Below are 20458 nucleotides of genomic sequence, written 5' to 3'. Positions count from 1 at the left end.
GTCCAGGTAATGTTACTCAGCAGCAAGGTGGAAATTTCTGGGTCATAAAACTTTGAAAGACAAGTGTTTTTGGTGTCTTTTAGCTACAAGCTTTGTCTTATCTACAACAGATGTTGGGTGCAGTTTCATGGGGTATGTAAAGTAGATAGGCTGTAAATTGAAAATATGCTTATTTTTACTATATTTAAAGCATTTAATCTCATGGGAAGTTGTGTTTGGCATGGATGGGGTTGCTGTTAAGAAGTAAATAACATGGGGACCATTTTAGGCTAATACACAAAGACTGTCTATGCCTCATTTTTATAACAGTGGTCCAGTCGACTTGCATTTCTTTTAGAGGCTGTGTGTGTGTGTGTGTGTGTGTGTGTGTATTTTTCAGACTAATGCAGTGTTCTAAAGCTCTCTGAATTTTTTTCTGGGCTGGAAATGTTTGGTTTTGGCAGGAAAGCATGTGAAAGGCCCAAAGTGAAAAGTAGTTCTGACCAGATGAAAAGATGCAGTTCCAAAATCTTACTAAAGAGACAGCTGCCCATTTCCCTTCTTGTATGCACTGAGAAGCACATTTATTAATGGAAAGCTTCCTGGAGATACTCCCCTTCAGAGCAATGACCTTTGGTGTGGCTTCAGCTACCAACTTTGGGGTTTTTCTTTGACAGTGAAATTTCGTGTGTAACTTTGTCAGTGAGATCTGGGTTAGACCAGCCATGTTTCTAATGCTGTGTGTAACTCAACCCTGCCTTTTGCTGCGTAGGAGCAGGGGCTCCTTGGAGAAACAGCTGTCTGTCACAGGGCTTCTGCTGAAGGAATTTTTTCTACTTGGGTGGTGACTTTGCCTGTTTCTAATGCTGGTGAATGTAACTTCTTTGCTTTACTCCCCAAATACACCCCTCATTTTCCAGCTTTAACCGTGTCTTCATGCAGCTGACTGCCTATTGAAATCCTGGCCTCTGAAATCTTAGCTGCAACACCTTTGGATGACACCTTCATTGGCAATGTGGATAAATGTTTTGTAAGTCTGGTTTGTATTGTCCTCATGCTTTGACATGTGTCTTAGTTATTTTCTCATTACTGAGACAAAATACTTAACACCAAAGTTAAAGGAAGAAAAGTTTATTTTAGTTCAAAATTTGTAGAGGTTTTAGTTCATAATTGGCCGGCTCAAATGCAGGGCAGCATGGCAGAAGGGCGTTGCGGAGGGAATGCAGTCTGTGGCATGACAGGTAGAAGGCAGTGAGTGGCAAGCAACAATCAGCAGCAGCGAGCCTGCCTCACCTCTTCCCTTCATATTCCATCCAGGCTGGGAGCCTACTGAGCAGCGCCCCCCACACCCAGGGTGGGGCTCCCTTCATGCACACTCATGTCCATATCCACATTCCTAATGCAGCCACCTTTGAAACTCCCCACTGTAACCACATGAGGCTGTGGAGGGGGTATCTAGATACAAGTCACAAGACCAAGTTTGTTGTAAAGTGAGGAAGAATTTATAAAGCTATAAACAAAAGCCCAGATTCAGCGGGTGTTATCAGTTGCTCCCTGGACTACCTCCCTTTATTGTGGGTCCATTTTATCTCAGCCTTATGTGGGTTCATCTTATTCTCAGCCTTATGTGTCTCTTATGTTTGCAAGAAGGCTGCCAAATGCTCTTAGGGTTACAGTCTTTACTTACATCCAACAGGAAATCTGAGACTATCTGTTCCAGCATTCTCCTTAGAGTTCCAGAAATTTGCTACAGTTGGACCAGTTGAGATCATGAGCCCATTCGAGTCAATTATTGTGGCCAAGAAAAGTGATGAGTAAACTGGCATAGGCTTTAGTCCATGTCCTAAGGTTAGGAGGGAGTCTGAGACCTTATCCCTGACCGTAAGAACTGAGAATGGAGAGTGTACATCACTAATTGGGATTTATCCAGCAGGAAAACAATGGTCTATCTTGTGTTTTGGGCACTTTCATGTGAAGTGACCAAGAGAACAGTTACTAACGTCATTATACACTGGAATCATCTTTTCTGAGTTGGCTGTAATGATTGTGGTCATGAAGAATTTTTAAAGCAATTTAATTTTTCAGAAATTTCATATTGTTTTAGTATAGTCAGTTATAATTTGCTTTTTAAAATTTTCAGTAAGACTTTCAAAATTGTAAACATAAGCAATCTGTGGTGCATTTATAGTCCAAGAGGCTGAGGCAGGAGGGTCACTCGAATGCACAAATTTGAGATCACCCAGGATAATATAGTGAGAGACTCCCTGTTGCTGGGTGGGAGTGAGGAGCAGAATATGAATGTATATACATTCACAGTAACTATTTGAGAAAACAACTGGTGGTAATGATAATGACTTGCTGATGAGTTCTTTAGAATCCAGCAATGATTTCGATACCTCCCACATACATCATCCAAAGACTCAAGATGAAAATTTTAGGTTATTATTAAAATGAAAGTTTGACAAGAGAAAGAAACTCAATGTATCAATTTTAATGAGATTAATGTTTAGAAAATATGATTCACATCATCTAGATAACTCTGGAATTAAGTTAAAAATAATTCATTGAAGTCTATGAAAAGGTCTGTAATTTATAGCTACTCATTAAATTGATGAGATTGATTAAGCATATATATAGACAAGCTCAAGTCAACATATAAAATAGAGCTCTGGCCCACAGTATGCAGCAACAAACCTAGGAAATCAATCTGTTATGTGTAGCAGCCAGCTCAGGAATCTAGTCTGCTAGAAGTCAAACTTACAGGAAGTCAGGGGGGCTATTGCTAGTTAACTGACCTGGGAAACTAAACAGCAGCCTCTGTAACTACTGGCCCCAACTGGCCAAGATATGGTTAATAAATGATAATGTTCTCAGTTTTTTCCTGCTTCCATCTTAGAGCCAATCAAAGCAAATCCAACATGCACTTTAACTAGGACACAGGATGCCTTGCTTGCAGTAGCCCACCTGTAACTTTCCCTTGCCAAAGTCTTTAATCAGGCCCATCTTCTTAGATCAACATTACTTTTGCCTTGTAGATCTCTTGCGGTTGCAAAATGGCTGCCAACTGCTCTTGAGTCTTTGCTTACAAGCAACAAGAAAGGTCCCATTTTTTGTTGACTATAAAGCTTTTCTATTCCTCTGCCTGCTTTTGAATCTTTGTCAAAATGCAAAGGATAATGGTTATTCACTTGGCATATTACAGCAATCTCTGAATAGTTTTTCTTTTATTTAAATTATCTTCACTTCTTTTCATGGTAGTTACTTGAGTGAGATAGCTCAGACCCCAGAAAAAATTCAAGGAAGCAAGAAATTTGGAGCAAAGACTTTATTCCAGGCCTGGTGACGCAGTCTCCTTAGGATCGAACCAGAGACTGCACACCTAACAGACTAAGGGAGGGAAATTTAAAGCTAAAAAAACCACAAAGCTGTAAAGCTGTCGACTTAGTTGACTTCATTCTGATAACATCTGGAGCTCTTGGTGCATTCCGCTACTCCCACCCTGCAGTTAAACATTATCTTGGAATAGCACACCTGCAATAACATGCGGAAAGAGGATAGGGGAGTTAATTATCTCAGAACAGCTCGCTAGCAATAACATGCAGAAAGGGGGTAGGGAGTTACAAGAAGCTGAAACTTAAGCTTTTACAAGGATTAGAAACTTAACCCTATTGAGATGGCGCATACAGAACAAGACGGAGGCATATTGGTTAGAGTTAAGCCATAACATTCCCCTCTGATGTTGTGACTGAGGCCAAATCTTTGGCTTAATGCTATGGATCCTGGGGAATAAGTTCATAGGCTTGCTGACAGATCATCATCAACTTTATGTTCTGCATTTGTTGTCTAATATATGCAGTTAGTTTATTGATTATACAAGGACCTACTGAAATCAAGAGTAGCAACCCTAGTAATGGTCCAAGCAAGGGTAGAAGATAAGGCAGAATTCCATTCCAGATATTGTCAAAGGGGTTTTCAAATAGCTCTCTTCTTCTTTTTGCCAGGTCTTCCTGCAATCTCTTGATTTTATCTCAAACAATGCCAGACTTGTTTACATAAAAACAGCATCGTTCTTGCAATGCTGCACAGATCCCTCCGTGTTCTGCCCTCAGGAGGTCTAGCCCTCTTCTATTTTGAAGAACTACTTCAGCTAATGAATCTACTTGATCTTGAATGTCCTGAACGGTACTAGATAATGCCTGCACATCATTGATGACCTGGTTGGAAAGTTGAACAGAGACCCCCCACTCCTGCTGCCCCAATACCCAGGGCTCCTGATATTCCCAGACCCACCAATAAAGGGATAAATTGAACTGCCCACGTTGTGCAGCCTGTAATGTAATCCAGGCTCAGAATGGGGACAGGCTCGTCCCCAGGTAAAACCTCTATGTCAGGCAACAGGACAGCTGTAACACATATTCCTGACCAGTTGGTTGGGAGGAAAGTATGGGCCAGATTGCCTCCACAGATGAACACTTGTCCTTTGGCAGGACAAAGAGAGGTAGTCCGGTTAATTATAGAACTACAGTTAGCAAAAGCAACAAACCTCACATCAATGACAGAAGTATCACTATGAAAACTTCCTTGGAGACAGGGAGAGTCTTTAAATCCTACTGGTTGCACTCTAAAGGGGAGACCAGCACTACAATTTAAGTGATCTGGTTCTTCTGGTGTGGTCAGGGGGCATTGGAGGGGATTGCAAGAGGCATGGGAGAGCCTTGTGCCATGCATACCCAACAATCTTTAGCTAAAGTTGGGTTGGAAACATTCAAGGCACTATAAGTGGCTCCTAGAATATCAGAAGTCTGAGCACCCAAATCAATTCCCTGTGATTTAGGCAGCATCAAGGGGTGGTAATGCACCTAGGGAAATGTTATCTCTGTAATCTGTTTAACCATTTTTCAGCCATGAGTTCTCTGGTCTTATCCTGTGGACCACCTCCATCAGAGACATGTATTGGGGCCCCCTTACTTCAGCACACTGGTTTACCAATTGTGCCATTACATGAGGGTTGGGTATACTTTGAATTTCCTATTACTGTTGGAGTGATGGACCAGTCGCCCTCATCCCTTCCAATACATGTCCTCAGAAGCTCAGCAGTGAAATAAGTCTGTCTTTTCCTGTGCATTCCTGCACTGAGTCATAGCAGGAGGAATGCATTTGTGAATAATAAGGACAATCCTTAGGGCATGGCCCCAGTTGGCCACCTATTTTAGGTATCACGCAAGCTTTTTCTTTGCATTCCCACATTTGAGTTACTCCTGTAGTGGCAGGCCTAGTAACAAGAATGGCTATTTTGTTTCCACAATCTGTGTGACTGGTCTAAACAATTTGTTCCCCATTACTACCACAAAATTGGCCTCCTCCACAATCACAAGGACTTCCATACAAAGATTTTAACAGCTGACTCAGCTTACAGGAGGTCCGAACCCGCCATGTGAGGTTGGTAACAGTGCTATGAAAATCTCCAGTAGTGGAATAGAAGGGGCAAAGGCAAGCAAGCTAAAGCAGTACATGCCCGATGCAATCTAAGTCTAGTCAATTTTAATTTTAAGGGATTACCAGTCTGCTACACAGTCCATTGGGTATGGTGCTCGTCGTCCGCCGTTTCCAGTGGCTTTATGTGGGTATGGTGAATCCACAGAGTCTTTCCGGCTACCTTGACTGCAGTGGAGGTACTGAGCACCATGGTGAAAGGTCCTTCCCAGCGGGGTTCGAGGGAGTCTTGATGATGGCATCACACCAGGACTGAAGTACCCGGTTTGATGGAATTCTTTAGTGGTGTCTCCATAGGCGGGTCTGGGTGTTTTTGTCTACTGGTGGATGGAAGCCAACACAGGCTGGAGTGTCTGGAGGGACTTAATGAGATCTTGGTTAGTTATTTCAACTAATTTGTCCTCAGAGAGCTTTGGAACCAGTGGAAGGAGTCTTCCAAAGATAGCTTCAAATGGAAAAATTCCAGAAACATAAGGAGTACATCTAGCTCTCAGCAGAGCAAAGGGAAGAAGGCTCATCCAATTATTGCCAGTTTCTAAAGACAGCTTAGCTAAAGTATCCTTGAGAGTTCAATTCATACATTCTACTTGTCCTGAACTTTGTGGTTGATCAGCACAGAGAAGTTTCCAATCAATTCTTAATGCCTGGGCTAACTTTTGGGTGAGTTGGGCTATGAAATCTGGGCCATTATTGGACCCCATGGACAGTGGAAGGCCAAATTGAGGTATGATCTCTTGCAATAGTTTTCTAGTTACCACTAAGGTTGACTCAGACTTAGTAGGAAAAGCTTCTACCCAGCCAATAAAAGTACCTATTAATACTGAGAGATAGCGATGTCCTTGTAAACCAGGCTTTACCATGTCAAAAGTCTACTTCCCAGTGTTCTCCTGGGGCCATTCCTCAATGCCAGGTAGTTTCCACTGGTGAACTCCTGGTCAGGTTTACCAACAGACACTGTGGGCATCTGGAGCTCAAAGATGCAGTCAATTTGGAGAGTCTTGGAATGAAAAACCAAGTTCTGAACAATTAAGCAAGTTTGGTTCCCCCTAAATGGGTGGTTTGGTCAGCCTGGTGTAGCACCTCACATCCTAGTGCCTCTGGCAACAGCGTTCACTTATCTGGTAATTGGTACCAACCCACTGGAGTGAGGAGCTTTGCTCCAAGCTGAGATGCTAATTGTGAGTCTTTCTTCATATAAACTGATTCTGATAAGGTAGGAGGGACCAACATTAGGGCAGCTACTTCCTTGGTAGGCCCCTCTGATGTGGTTGCTATTTTTCGAGTGGTTTGGTCTGCTTAATTCCTTAGATGTGGGGTCTTCTCCTGTCTGATGAGCCTTGCAATGAATAATAGCAACCCGCTGAGATAGCCAGACAGCTGCCAATAAGTCTGGAATCTGTGGAGCATTTTTTATCTTAGTCCCAGCTGAAGTTAAGAGACCTCACTCTTGATAGATGACTCCATGTACATGTACAGTAGCAAAAGCATATCTACTGTTGGTATAGATATTTACCCTCTTCCCAGTGGCTAACTTTAATGCTTCAGTCAAAGCAGTGAGCTCAACCTTTTGGGCTGAAGGGCTCTAATCGCTTAACTGAGAGTACCTCTTTTTCGGTGGTCACTGCTGCTCCAGCCACTCATTTGCCGTCCTGGATGAAACTGCTCCCATCGGTGAAGTAGTTATCAGCATTCTCCAAGGGCTGGTCAGTAAGATCAGCCTGTAGATTCTGCTGCATCCCAAGGAGGTCTGCACACTCATGAAGAGGCAGATTTTGAGTTCCAGGATCATCATCAGGCATAAGGGTGGCTGGGTTTAAGACTGAGGAAGTCTTAAAAACCATCGATTCTGGGTCTAGGTGTAGAGCCTGATAATGCAGAATTCTAGCGTTCAAGAGCCACTTCTCAGGAGGGTTCTTGATAAGAGTTTCTAAACTGTGGGAGGTCACCACAGAAATCTTTTGTCCAAAAGTGAGTTTCTTAGCCTCCTTAAGTAACATTGCCACAGCAGCTAGTATTCTTAGGCAGGGAGACCAACCCCCTGCCTCTGGACCAAGTCTTTTAGAGAGGTGGGCTACTGTTCTCCTCCAGGGGCCAGTGTCCTGGGTTAGGACTCCTTTGGCAATGCTCCTGAGTTCATCTATGAACAAGGTGAATGGCTTGGTAACATCAGGGAGTCCCAGGGCTGGGGCCTCTGTTAGGGCTCATTTGAGTTGCTGGAAGGCCTGTTCACATTCACCTGTCCAGTCCAAAGATTTCTGAGTTTTTCCCTTAAGGGAGTCATACAGGGGGTGCGCTATCTCAGTAAAATTTAGAATCCACAGCTTACAGTATTCTACAGCCCCCAGAAACTCTCATACATGTTTTTTAGTTTCTGGGATAGGAATCTGTAATATAGCCTGGATCCTTTCCTTAGATAGAGTTCTCTTTCCTCCCTGTAACTCATAGCCCAAATAAGTCATGGTTTGTTGATACAATTGGGCCTTTTTGGCTGAAACCTTGTAGCCTAATTTTCCCAAGGTTCTTAGTAGCTCCCCTGTGGCCTCTTGACAGGACTCCAAAGTGGGGGAGGCTATCAGCAGATCATCTACATATTGTAAAAGAGTCACCTCAGGGTGTTCCTCTCAAAACCCCAAGAGATCTCTGGCCAGGGCCTCATCAAAAAGAGTGGGCAAGTTTGTAAAACCCTGTGGCAACCGAGTCCAGGTCAGTTGTTCCATGACCCCAGAATCTGGGTCAGTCAATTCAAAGGCAAAAATGGGTTGACTCACCAGGGTGCAAGAGGTGGAGTGAGGAAGGCATCCTTGAGGTCCAATATGGAGTACCAGGTGTGCTCTGGGTTGAGGAGGCTGAGTAAAGTGTAGGGATTAGGCACAGTTGGATATAAAGTTACTACCCACCTGTTGACCTCCTGGAGGTCTTGCACAGGGCAATAGTCAGTTGTCCCTGGTTTCTGGACTGGAAGCAGAGGTGTGTTCCAAGGGAGACACAAGGAATGAGGATACCATTGTCTCTTAGTCTCTGTACATGAACTTCAATTCCCTTTCGGGCTTGGAGACTTATTAGATATTGATGCAAACAAATAGGAGCCACCTGGGTGTAGGAGCTCTACTACAAGGGGCACTTGGTTGACTGCCAGTCCTGGGGGGTTACTTTCAGCCCAGACCTCTGGGATTTCTTGTCTTCATTTCTTTAAGAATTCTAGTTCTGAGATCTGGGGTGCCCTCACTGGCCTCTCTGCGTGTCTGGAGGACTCTGGATTTCTGCGCCCAGACTGCTGGAGTTCCCTCAGGCTTCCAGGTGCAGTGAAGGAGAGAGGTGGGTTTGAGGCTTCCACATCAGCCTCCCCATTCCCAGCTTCATTTGGAGACCTGCTGAGCTCCCGATAGGTGGGCTGGCCCACACTACCAGCCTAGCCCAGCCTGTTTAGCTGCCGCACCTGGCCATAGGTCTGCAGAGGAGGAGCTGGGCAGATCTGGGGTGCCCTCACCGGCCTCTCTGCGTGTCTGGAGGACTCTGGATATCTGCGCCCAGACTGCTGGAGTTCCCTCAGGCTTCCAGGTGCAGTGAAGGGGAGAGGTGGGTTTGAGGCTTCCACATCAGCCTCCCCATTCCGGCTTCATTTGGAGACCTGCTGAGCTCCCGATAGGTGGGCTGGCCCACACTACCAGCCTAGCCCAGCCTGTTTAGCTGCCGCGCCTGGCCATTGGTCTGCAGAGGAGGAGATGGGCAGATTTGGGGTGCCTGCATTGGCCTCTCCATGTGTCTGGAGGACTGTGGATATCTCTGCAACCAGGGAGGGTCCACAGGTTCTTGAAGCACTGCGGCCTGTGGTGAATACCCTAACCCGGCTGCGATTGAAGAACTGTGGAGCTTCCAAGGGGCAGGTGGGCACGCAGTGTCCCTGAGGCCCAGCTTGTCTGGAACTGCGGAGTTCTGAGCAGGCAGAGGAGGGCCACTGGTTCTGTAGGCCTAATGGCTTGGAGTAGCGCGGCGCCAGAGTCTCAGTAGCTCCAAACATAGAAGGGGATTTTCAACAGATCCTGAGGAAACATTCAAATAACACTTGAAACACAGAAATATAGGAAAATGACAAAACGAAAGACTAAATTACAACCTCAAACCTCCAGCCCATCTCAAGAAACCCTAGGAGCGATGTATATAGAAGAAAATATATCCCATCCACCTCATATATCGGACACAATAGCCACTGAAATTGACAAGCAACTCCAGGAAGCTTTAAAGAAATTCAAACTCGAAATAATCTCCCAGATAAAAGAAGAAATGATAAAAGAAATGAAAGAGATTCTAAATATATCTAAAGAAAACACAGATAAAAATTGGAGGAACTAAACAAAAAGATAGAATCCCTAGACGAGCAATATAAGAAACAAACAGAATACATAATGCAGATGCACAGAGATATACAGGAAATAAAAAACTCCACTGAAAGTTGTAAAAACCGCCTTAATGAAAGTGAAGATAGAATTTCAGACCTTGAAGACAGGATTGCAGCTAGTGAACAGGAAAGGAAAGATCTTTTGAAAATAACAAGGAACCAGGAAACAACAATTCAACAACTGCAAGACAATGCAAAGAAGAATAACATAAGAATGATAGGGATTAATGAAAGAGAGGGAGACAACATGAAGGATGTCAGGAGGATATTTAGAGAAGTAATAGCTGAAAATTTCCCAAGCATGAGATCAGAAACTGACATCAGGATCAGTGAAGCATATAGAACTCCAAACAGTCATAACCAAAATAAAACTACACCCAGACATATAATAATCACCATCCCAGAAATCCAACACAAGAATAGATTATTAAAAGCTGTCAGAGAGAAAACACAAATCACTTATAAAGGAAAACCTATCAGAATCACAGCAGACTTCTCAGCACAAACGATAAAGTCAAGAAGAGCATGGAGTGAAGTATTCCAGATCCTAAAGCAAAATGATTTCCAACCAAGACTGATATATGCTGCAAAACTATCATTCAAAATAGATGGTGCAATACGATACTTCCATGACAAAGAACAGCTGAAGAACTTCATGAACACCAAACCAACCCTGCAAAAAATATTGAAAGACAGTTTAGATACACAAAGGAAAAAACCACTAAGCAAAGCAAATAATTAAACAGAACAGAAAGATAAAGATGCAACAGCAGAGAGATAACATTCCTACAATTAATCAGCATTTAACAGTAATAACCATTAATGTAAATGGTCTCAATGCACCAATCAAAAGAAACAGACTAGCAGAATGGATCAAGAAACAAAATCCAACCATATGCTGTTTACAGGAAACCCATCTAACCCAGAAGGATACTCACACACTGAAAGTCAAAGGATGGAAAACAATTCTTCATGCAGCAGGAATCCAAAAAAAGGCAGGAGTAGCCATTCTGTTTGCAGACAACGTGAACTTTAAACCAACAATGACCATAAAGGACAAAGAAGGTCACTACATACTCGTAAGGGGAAAACTCCAAGAGGAAGAGATAACTATCTTAAATATATACGCACCAAACTCCAGAGCACCCAGTTATATAAAACAATTATTAACAGAAATGAAAACTCAAATTATCAGTAACACAATTGTAACAGGAGACCTTAATACACCACTGACACCAAGGGACAGATCAACCAGACAGAAAATGAGCAAAGAAATAACAGAACTGAATCACACCTGTGAACAAATGGGTTTGATAGACATATACAGAATGTTCCACCCAACAACATCAGAATACACATTCTTCTCAGCAGTACATGGGTCATTTTCTAAAATAGACCATATATTAGCTCACAGAACATATTTAAGCAAATGCAAAAGAGTTGAAATCATCCCTTGCATATTATCGGATCATAGCGCTCTGAAATTAGAAATAAATGACAAAGGATACTGCAAAAATTCCGCAAACACATGGAAACTAAATAACACACTCTTGAGTAATCAGTGGGTCACAGAAGAAATTAAAGAAGAAATTAAACAATACCTAAAAGAAAATGAAAATGCAGATACAACTTACCGGAATCTGTGGGATGCAATGAAAGCCGTTCTGAGAGGAAAATTTATTGCACTGAGTTCCCACATCAGGAAAACAGAACGAATAGAAATAAATAACTTGATGCTACACCTCAAACAGCTAGAAAAAGAAGAACAAGTCAAGCCCAAAGCCAAAAGAAGAGAGGAAATTATAAAAATCAGAGCAGAAATCAATGCAATAGAGACTAAGAAAACAATCCAAAGAATCAACGAATCAAAGAGTTGGTTCTTTGAAAGAATAAATAAAATCGATAAGCCCCTAGCCAACCTTATTAAAAAAAGGAAAGAAAAAGCTCAAATTCATGCAATAAGAAATGAAAAAGGAGAAATCACTACAGACCCAATAGAAATACAGAGGATCATCAACACCTATTTCGAAAACCTCTACTCTTAAAAGTTTGATAACACAGAAGAAATAGACAGATTCTTAGAAGCATATGAAGTACCAAAGCTAGATCAAGAGGATATAAAACTGTTGAATAAACCAATCTCTGCTAATGAAATTGAGAATGTAATTGGGTCCTTGCCCACCAAGAAGAGCCCAGGCCCAGATGGATTCACTGCAGAGTTCTACAAGAAATATAAAGAAGACCTAATGCCGACACTCCTCAAACTATTCAATGAAATTGAAAGGGAAGCAATCCTTCCTAAGTCATTCCTGGAAGCAAATATTACTCTAGTACCAAAACCTGAGAAAGACCCAACTATAAAAGAGAGAACTATAGACCGATCTCCCTAATGAACACAGATGCAAAAATCCTCAATAAAATATTGGCAAATAGGATCCAGCAAATCATCAAGAAGATTATACACCATGACCAAGTGGGATTCATCCCAGGAATGCAAGGATGGTTCAACATACGCAAATCAATAAATGTAATCCACCATATCAATAAAGCCAAAAATAAGAATCACATGATCATCTCTATAGATGCAGAAAAAGCCTTCGATAAGGTCCAACACTTATTCATGATAAGAACTTTACAGAAAATTGGAATAAATGGTCTTTACCTCAATATAATAAAGGCCATTTATGATAAACCAACAGCCAGCATCATACTAAATGGCCAAAAATTGAAAGCCTTTACTTTAAAATCGGGTACAAGACAAGGATGTCCTTTATCACCACTCCTATTTAATATAGTACTGGAAGTACTAGCCAGAGCAATTAGGCAAGAAAGAGAAAAAAAAGGGGTAAAGATAGGAAAAGAAGAAGTTAAATTATCATTGTTTGCAGATGACTCTACATAGAAGACCCCCTAAACTCCATTGAAATACTCTTAGATACAATAAATAAATTCAGTAATGTGGCTGGATACAAAATCAATACTCAGAAATCAATAGCATTCCTATACACGAACAACAAAATTACAGAGAGGGAAATAAGAGAAACTGGACTATTCACATTAGCAAGCAAAAAAATGAAATATTTAGGAATTACTCTTACGAAAGAAGTGAAAGACTTATACAGTGAAAATTATAATACACTGAAAAAGGAAATTGAAGATGATCTCAGAAAATGGAAAGACATCCCTTGCTCATGGATAGGAAGAACAAACATTGTGAAAATGGCCATTCTCCCAAAACTGTTATACAGATTCAATGCAATCCCAATAGAAATACCATCAACATACCTTATAGATCTAGAGAAATCACTCCTAAATTTCATCTGGAACCAGAAGAGACCTAGAATCGCAAAGGCAATTCTAAGCAGCAAAGACAAAGCAGGAGGCATCACAATCCCTGACTTGAAGTTATACTACAAAGGAACAGTAGTAAAATCAACATGGTATTGGAATCAAAACAGAGCTGAAGATCAGTGGAATAGATTAGAAGATACAACCACAACTACGAACACACTCAATCACCTTATTTTTGATAAAGGAGCCAAGCAGGTTCACTGGAAGAACGACAGTCTCTTTAATAAATGGTGCTGGAAAAACTGGCTCTCCATTTGCCGAAAACTAAAGCTAGACCCATGTCTATCACCACGTACTAAATTAAAATCTAAATGGGTCAAAGATCTGAATATTAAAACAGAAACACTAAATCTATTGGAAGACAAAATAGGTAGAAACCTTGGAGACATAGGAGTAGGTAAAGAATTCATGAACAGGACTCAAACCGCACGGGAAATACTTCCCAGAATCAATAACTGGGACCACTTCTTATTAAAAAGTTTCTGCATGTCAAAAGAAATCTCCAGCATAGTGAAAAGAAAACCCACAAACTGGGAAAAGATTTTAGTGAACTCTCTCTCAGACAAGGGCCTCTTGTCTAAAACATATAAAGAATTAAAGAAACTCAGACCTCCGAAATTCAAAGATCCAATCCAAAAATGGGCATCTGAGATGAATATGCAATTCTCAGATGAAGAAATGCAAATGGCAAATAAATACATGAAAAAATGCTCATCATCATTGGTCATTAGAGAAATGCAAATTAAAACCACACTGAGATACCATCTCACTCCTGAAAGAATGGCCAGGATCAAGAAAACCGACAACAAATGCTGGAGAGGCTGTGGGGAAAAAGGAACTCTCCTGCACTGCTGGTGGGAGTGTAGACTGGTACAGCCTTTGTGGAGATCTGTCTGGAGATTTCTCAAAAAGTTGGGACTGGAAATCCCATTTATTCCAGCTATTCCACTTCTAGGCATATTCCCAGAAGAACTGAAAGCATCATACCACAGTGATATATGCGCACCTATGTTTATAGCAGCACAATTTGTAATCGCCAGATCTTGGAAACAACCCAAGTGCCCATCAACTGAGGAATGGATAAAAAAGTTGTGGTATTTCTATACAATGGAGTATTATTCAGCTATAAAGAAGGATCACATTGAGATATTTATCAATAAATGGGCGCAGCTTGAGACCATACTCATTAGTGAAATAAATCAATCTCGCATGTGTGAATACCGAATAGTTTCCCTAATGTAAATAATGATTCAAATATATAAAAATATGTGGTAATCATGATTCCCCATTAGGTGGCCTTGAAGCCTTATGAAGTTTTCACTCATTAATTAGAAAGGCTTTATTCTGGGCTTCTTGATATGAAAATATTTGAAGCTAGAGTATATGAAGTTTTACCCAAATATTTCAAGGAAAAAGACACTATGGTAACTACTATTAAGTCAGGTTATAAGGTGGTCAAGTACTAGGTTGTTGAAACAGTCATGCTGTGACCTCTATTGTTATATTGTTATGTCCTGTTTTATCTCAATCTCCCCCTTATTGTTTCAAAAAAAATTATTTAGTCATTTCTTATGTTTGTCTTAATTAAAGAAAAAATTCAAAAAAATTAGGATATATAAATAGTAACTCTTTTCGATTTCCTATTAACTTGTTTTGAAGTCCTGTAGTACTCCCATGATCTTGTTTTGACTGATTAGACTCTGTTCCATTCTATATGATAGTATCAAGTTTGAAGACATAGGCAACTACTTTGAAGACAATAAGATTCACTAAGATACCCATTCTGGTTTGACTATTGTCTTCTTTGGAAGTCCTGTAATGCTTACAATGCCTAAGTTTTATTGGTCTTGTTCTCTACTGTTTTGTCCAACTTTATAATATCTAATAAGATAGACAATTCTTTTTAAGGAAACAAGGGACAACGTTGATAACCATTGTTGATAAACTTGTACTCTGTTCTACACCATGTGCTACGTCTATCCTTGGTATTGACTGACAGCTTTGTTTTGCCATATTTGACTGTATTCTCCCCCCCCCCCCGCCAAAGAAAGTAATAAGCACTAAGGAGTAATAAAATCCAAGATGTGTAAATTTTGTTGTAAAAAAGAGAGGGAAAAAAAAAAGAAAAAGAAAAAGAGCTCTAACGGATATAACAGCAAGTGTGTTTGGGGGTGTTAAATAGCTGACTTTATCAATGTTTTTGGAACATTGAACACAGCTGTTTGCAGTCTCCCTGTTTGAATGTCCACCTTGTGTTCTTTGATACTGTGATTTGAGGAACTATTTTCAAGAAAATAGTATGTAATCTACTAGCAGGTAATTTCTTACTGTTATTTTTTTTGTTTTGTTTTGTTTTGTTTTGTTTTGTAGTTCTGTATTGCGTGTACCCTTACGCCGCTTTGGTTTGTTTTGTGTTTTTCTCTTTTTCCTCTTAAATTAAAAAAAAAAAAAAAAAAAAGAATTCTAGTTCTAAGTCCGTAGGTGGTGGCTTAGGTGAATCAGACAAATTTTCCAGCAGACGGTAATTTTCTCCTTCTGGGACAAGGGCTAAAACCCTAACACTCTTTTCAGGACCTTGGTTTAAGCCTGTTCCCAATCTTAGTCTTGGTTCATTTGTCAAGAAATCAATTTGCACTTGAAATTTATGAAGGAGGTCTCATCCTAGGAGGGGGTCTGGACACTCCGGTACCCATAGAAAATCATGCCAGACCAACTTGTGGCCCAGTCAAGCTAAACTGGCGGCTACCTTTGGGTATGATCTTCATCCCCCTGTGGCTCCTATTATACAACTGAGTCTTTGGTCAGTTTTCTCAAGGGTTGGGTTAGTGCAGAATAGGTGGCTCCTGTTTCTGCCAGGAAGTCCACCTGGTGCCCCCACACACACTTGAAGAGTTATCTGGGCCTCAAGGGGTGGCAATGAGCCCTGACCTCCTCATTGTTGAGACAACAAAGCCTTTGCTTCTCTCTCAGGTTTAGCCTTTAACTTTGGGCAATCCTTTCGCCAACGTCCCATCTCTTTGCATATGCACATTGTTTCTTATCTAAAGGCGGTCGTTGTCCCTGGGCTTCCATTTTATTGGTATTGGCTGACTTTTTAGTTTCTCTTTCACAGAGTAATTCTAACACTTTGGTCATCTTCTCGTTGGTGGCTTCTTGTAAATTATCTCTATTTTCAAAAACCTTCTGCACTATCTTTATTAATTGGCTGAGGGGCATTCCCTCAAATCCCTCAAGCTTTTGTAATGTTCTTCTAACATTGGGGGCCAACTGGGACATGAAAGCAATATTAATTGCTCATGCATTCTCAGGTGCCATCAGATTAATTGGGGTATGCAATCTATATGTCTCTAGGAGGTGCTCTAAGAACATAGCAGGAGATTCATCAGCCAACTGTCTTACTTCAGTCACTCAGGACAAATTGGTGGGTTTCTTGGCAGCTGTGTGGAGCGCAGCTAGAAGCCTCAGGCAATAATCATCGAGAGCCCTCTTACCTCCATCCGTATTGGGGTCCAGTCAGGTCGGGAGGAAGGGAACAGGCATTCAATCTTCTGCTGATCGGTGGACGCAGACCCTTCCGGTCTCGGGCTCCTTTTTGCCCAAGAGTGCGATGCGCAGTCTTTCTTCAGCTGTGAAGAAGATGCGCAGGATCTATTGACAATAGTCCCAGCTGGGGTGATGAGTAAAGAATACAGATTCTAAAAGGTTAATCAGAGTTTCAGGATCCTTTGAAAAAGGAGGGTTCTGCATTTTCCAATTATAAAGGTCTGAAAACGAGAAAGAGTATATACAAACATTGAACCCTTGCTTGGAGCAGGGACCTCCTGTAATAGACAAATCAGAGCCACCTCAGAGTTCTGCTCTGAAGATGCCTTGGGTTGAGGGTGTCAACAGGTGTGAACAGGACTAGGAGGTGGGGACAGAGCAGTGGAATCAGGTTGGGGGTCAGAGGTGGGATAAGGGGGAGGCAGCGGGAGTACCTCTGGTGGATCAAGGGGGTCTTCGGAGGGCAGGATGGGAGGCGCAGTAGGTTCAGAAGGTGGCTTTTTGAGTTTTACTTTCGGTTTGAGGGCCGCAATGGCTCCATCACTAGAGAACTTAATCCAGGAAGGGGCAGCATGAATTATGTCTATCCAGATCTGAACATAGACAATTTGATCAGTGTGAGCAGCGGGCCCAAAAACATACTGGTGAGCGGCTTGTGCTGTTTCCATGTTAAAAGACCTGGAGGGGAGCCAGACCCCCTGCGTCCCTAACGGCTATTCCTGTGTGACAAAAGTTGTTAATCTGGTTTTATAAACCTTTTCCCCATATCCCTCCACTTGCTGCTTGAATTCTTTGAAGTGATCAAGCACAAGGCTAAGGGGCGTGCTGGATTTAGATTCACTTTGCTCCATGGCCGGCGAACATGTCAGTTCTCTCCTGTGGGAAAATCTAAGAGACAGAGATAAGATTAGGAGGAAGAGACAGAACAACAATGAGACAAAAATAATGGTCAAAATCCCTTTTGTCCATTTTGGGCTTGTAGAAGGGTTTTTAGGAGAGAACGTTGTTAGATTTGGGTAACCAAAAGGAGAACAGTTAGACCAAACAGACATACAGACAGACGTACAAGACAAGCTGCAGGGCCTTGGGCGTGTTAGTCATTAAACTACACTGCCAGCTCAGATGTTTAAGAAATAATGCAGCAATTCCTTCAGGGGTCTCATACTACTTCTGTCTTACAAATGAAACAACCTAAAACAAATGAGTAACTTATAATGAATGAAAATAAAAGTTAGAATTTGAACTTGACATTTTTGTTTCACAATTGATCATCAAAGAAACGTAAGACCCATAAGAAAAAATATGGCTATAATTAGATATTATTAAATCAAAATCTTAGAAGCAACAAGATTGAAATTCATGAAGTAAAGTATGCTTACTATGGATGATTTAATATTTGAGAAAAAATATAAAGATAAATGAAAAATAGCTATTTTATTTAGCTGATATAAAAATATCTAATTGCTATGTGCTTTGGACTGCTAAAGACTAGGTGGGAGAAAAAATTGTGTAGTTAGGCAAAAATAAAAAGACTAGTTCCTGTTTTAGACTGACCAGATCCACCTGAATAATTCACTTTACCTCTGAACCTCAATTTCTTCATCCTTTAAAGTGAAGTTTGTAACTTCTAGCTTGTAACTGCCAAGCTAGCATTGTGATTAACTGAGGCATCATGTGAATATGCTCTGTGACTGTCATCTGATGCACATCTGTTCCCTATTTTCCTCCCCATTCATGATGCTGTCACTGAAAGGGTTTTAGCCCAGACAGGACTCTGTAGCTAGGAAAGTCTCAGCCAGAACCAGGAAGCTCCTATCTCCCCCGCCCCTAGGAATTTACCTGTGATGTCATCTTCCCCGCCTCTGGGAACTTACCTATGGTGCCAAACCTAGGACCAATGGGCTACCTGTGCATCCCTGTGGACCCCTTAGATTCCACCCCAAACCAAGGCTACTTACATACCCCCCAACACCACGTGTCCACCAGATAGAAAGCTGGACTCCAGCGGCTGGGGGTGCTGGTTATCTCTCTGCATGTTCTCAGAATAAAGGCCTCTTTTGTTTTATACTTCTCATCTTTTGGAAATAATACTATCATCTGGTCCCATGACTCAGATCAGCAGGTGATTGACTCCTGGGACACACCCATTTTGAGTTCCCAGTTGAGTCCCCAGCCGATTCATGAACTGGATAACAACCTGGATTAATTCTGCGCTTTTTCCTCTCCCAAAACCCATTTGACTTGTCGCCAGCCACCCATATTCACCACTGGCCAGATTGATTTCAGGTGAGCACTCTCCAGGGAACTCTTGGCACTGGGCTCCGACCCAGTTGAGTTTTCTCCCCATTCACGTGGGTCTGTGGCACTTTCACATCCATAGGACAGCCCAGGGCAGGGCTTTTCTGGGCAAACCTGTGTCCACACTCTAAAATCTCTCACATTCTTTGGGTTCAGATAGCCCAAAGCAGAGATTTTTGGACCGCCCACACTGAAAGACCCTCACTTCCCTTAAAGCCTCATGCTTTCATGGGCAAAACTGTTACTGACCCCACATGGACTCCACTCATAAATCTCTCAGTGATGACTGGAATATATGAGTTTTTGGAACGTTAGCCACCGTGTGGTGCCACAAACGAGTGATGGCTTGTTCTGTGGACCACTGCTTATTTCTTGCCTGAATCAGTCATAGGAAACGTATTTTCTAACTCCCAAAAGATGCCTCTACAATGCCTAATTTCCAATTTACATACTCAAGATTAAAAGTACCATAAAGACTAAATGATTAACTTTTTACTGCCAGGAGGTCTGGCCAACCTATCCACTTAGTGGCAATTGTTGGCCCAGGGAAGGAACATTTGACCCCTGCATTCTCAGAAACTTGTATGATTTCTGTCAGGCTGGTGACAAGTTATTAGAATTCCCTTACATTCAAGCCTTCCTTGTTCTGAGAACACGCTTGTCTCTCATTAAGTCTTGTGCTCACACCCAGATACTTTTAGCTAACTCTACCATGCTGCAAACTTTTCTGTCCTGCCCTCAGAATTTGCTTGATGACATTTCCCTGATCTTTTCCTGGTCACCACCTGCCTACCCCCAAACTCATTCCTTGCTGTTACCTCCCACTGGGCCACCCTCCCCTCCCCCTATCCCTGATTGTCTCCGCAGCTCTGGTCCCTCTGTGCTGCAGTTACCCCCTGCTGTGCAATTGTCTCCCTCTCCGCCTTCCCGGAACCATCCCCCCCCCCCCCGTAGCTCTACTCTGCCCTCTGCAACATTTTCGCCGCCCGCTCACCATACCTGATCTCGTTTGTTTTGCCCTTCCAGAAAGCCACGTGATTGTTCCAGCTTGCACCAGGAACAGTCGCCATGTTGCAACCCTCCGTCACGTGACAGGGCGCAGCCATCTTGGGGTGGAACTCACGGTCAATGGGCGCCCCCTTGCAGCTCTTCTTGTGAACAGTAACAGCTGCCCTGTTGCAGTCCACATTACGCTTCATTGTGCTGCTGACAGCAATTTTCTCACTGCAAGGCACACAGTGAGATGCCATCTGCCTGTGTTTCCTCATCCCAGGGTGATTGGCAGCCGCTCTGTAGCCACTTTACAGATAATTGCTCACACGTGTCTACCAGACGGATGGCTGCCCAATGGCCCTCTGCTCTGCAATCTTCTCCTCAAGCTCTGCTACCACTTTGGGA

At 42.1% G+C, this 20458-nt stretch overlaps 1 long non-coding RNA gene across 1 annotated transcript; it reads right to left on the bottom strand.

Moving 5' to 3' along the window:
* Positions 1-3289: 3289 nt before the first annotated feature.
* On the bottom strand, positions 3290-20128 carry LOC134472146 (uncharacterized). Its single transcript, XR_010042029.1, has 3 exons — positions 20060-20128; positions 16711-16845; positions 3290-9512 (listed from the first exon to the last, which is right to left on the bottom strand). It is a non-coding gene; the product is annotated as an uncharacterized LOC134472146 (long non-coding RNA).
* Positions 20129-20458: the final 330 nt, after the last annotated feature.

Source organism: Cavia porcellus, unplaced genomic scaffold, assembly GCF_034190915.1.
Source record: "Cavia porcellus strain 051 isolate PalLab524CR breed Dunkin Hartley unplaced genomic scaffold, mCavPor4.1 scaffold_22, whole genome shotgun sequence".
Lineage (NCBI taxonomy): Eukaryota > Metazoa > Chordata > Mammalia > Rodentia > Caviidae > Cavia > Cavia porcellus.
The sequence above is the reverse complement of the archived record's forward strand: the minus strand, read 5'-3'. Positions and strand labels throughout refer to the sequence as shown.